At 51.0% G+C, this 1937-nt stretch overlaps 1 protein-coding gene across 1 annotated transcript in view; it reads left to right on the plus strand.

The window, feature by feature from the left end:
* Positions 1 to 1766: 1766 nt before the first annotated feature.
* The window catches only part of SLC4A3 (solute carrier family 4 member 3), a 15539-nt gene continuing 15368 nt past the window's right edge, over positions 1767 to 1937 (plus strand). Inside the window, exon 1 of the mRNA XM_008058897.2 lies at positions 1767 to 1802. The gene's annotated coding sequence lies outside the window, so the exon portion shown is untranslated. The remainder of the gene's footprint in view (positions 1803 to 1937) is intronic.

Here is a 1937-nt window from a genome sequence, read left to right on the forward strand (position 1 = left end):
GACCCACCTGGGCAACTTGGCGAGACCTCATCTCTACAATAAATCAAAAAATTAGCTGGATGTGGTAGCGTGCGCCTGTAGTTCCAGCTACTTGGAAGGGTGAGGTGGAAGGATCGCCGGAGCCCAGCAGGTCAAGGCTGCGGAGGCCGGGAGTGGCCACTGCACTCCAGTCTGGGCGACAGAGTGAGACTCCAACTCAAAAATAAATAAATAAATAAATAAATAAAGTAGCTGCTGTCTGACTTTCAGACTAGAAGAGAGGGGATGGGACCCTGATGTCGGGGGCAGGTTGAAGACCAGAGAGCTCTCCTACAATGTTTCCGACTGGAAAGGCTCCCAGGCTCTGTGTGTCTTTAAGGAAGTGAAGGCCCCACTAAAACAACACTCAAGTAGAGACATGGAACCAAGTCACCAGGCTCAGAGGAATATAAAATTGGTATTGTGCATTAGCTTGTTAGGGCTAACACAGTAACACAAACCAAGTAGCTTAAACAACAGAAATCTACCATCTCACAGTTCTGGAGACCAGAAGTCTGACACCAAGGTGTGTCAGCAGGGCTAGGCTCCCTCTGCAGATGCGAGGGAAGGATCTGTTCCTGGCTTCTCCCCAGTTTCTGGCAGTCCCTTGGCTTGTGGCAGCATAACTCCAATCTTTCACATGGTGTTATCCCTGAGTGTGTGTCTCTGTGCCCAAATTTCCTTATCTTTTTTATAAGAACATTCATCATATTGGATAAGGAGTCCATTCTTTTCCAGTATGGCCTTGACTTACAAGGATATTATTTCCAAATAAGGGCACATTCTGAGGTACTTGGGGTTAGAACATCAATATGTTGAGTTTTTGAATTTAGATACAATTCAGCCCCTGACAGATGGATCTAGCATTCTGAGTTTTGGGGCACCATTTAACACGCTCTGTCTCCCAGTAGGGATGATGTGGTGGTTTCACCTTAGGACTCACCCTATGAGGCTGGGAGGACAGTACGACTTTTTCAGTTCAAGAGGCTTGGAGTCACCTTCAGTCCACCGATGATGACACCCATATCTGTGGGCAGCCTGCTTTCCAGCAGTGACCATGGCAGGCTAATAAGCCTCCCTGTCTCCACTGTCCTCTGTCGAAATGGGAATAACAGCCTGAGATGATTCAGTGAGTCAGGAGAAGGGGCCCACCTAACAGGGGGGTGGGTGTCCAACACATCCAGTTCCCCTCCCCTTCTCCCTCTTGGAAGGTTTCCCACATAGAAAATCTTTCCTTGGGCTGCACTGAGAGCCAAACCACAGCAGGGTTCATAGACAGTAAACACCCAAGGTTACAGGGCCCAGGCTTCCGCCCAGTTCCTCCTCTCCACTCCCCTTGCTTACCCTCCCCCCATGTTTGTTTACTTCTGGGCCTGGTCACTCCGCATTTTCCTGTCCATTGGCTCCATCCCTGGTTCTTCATCCGCTTGGTTTTGTGCTGAGGATTCAGGCACATAACATAGAAAGGCTGTCATGGGCCTAGCGTTGTGCTAGGTGTCCAGTTTCAGTGATACCCAGGAGGGTCTGACCGGGGTCCAGGGCTTCTTCCAAAGACCTTTGCTCTTGGAAAATGAGATGTGACCTCAGAAGTAGGGGAGGAGGGTGAGAAAATGTGGAAACTGTGCCACAGAAACCTAGAGTTAGATGGAACTTTGAAACACCCCTATTGCAGAACCCCCGGCTACAGATGGGGAAACTGAGACCCGGGGAAGGGAGGTGAAGGGAGGTGATGTGTCAAGGTCAAATGTGGGGTGACGCCTGCGGCAGAAGCCAGTCTTTGAGGGGCACAGGCTGTATCGGAACCGAAGGGGGAGGTGGTGGGTGTTTCCAGGGGTCTGCGAACTCCGTTCCTGAGGCTGGTGGGGCTTGTGTCTGAGGAGAGGGTCGCTTCCAGGGCCCTGGAGGGGAGGGGAGGGGAG

Source organism: Carlito syrichta, unplaced genomic scaffold, assembly GCF_000164805.1.
Source record: "Carlito syrichta isolate Samal-C Ts95f unplaced genomic scaffold, Tarsius_syrichta-2.0.1 Scaffold303646, whole genome shotgun sequence".
Taxonomy (NCBI): domain Eukaryota; kingdom Metazoa; phylum Chordata; class Mammalia; order Primates; family Tarsiidae; genus Carlito; species Carlito syrichta.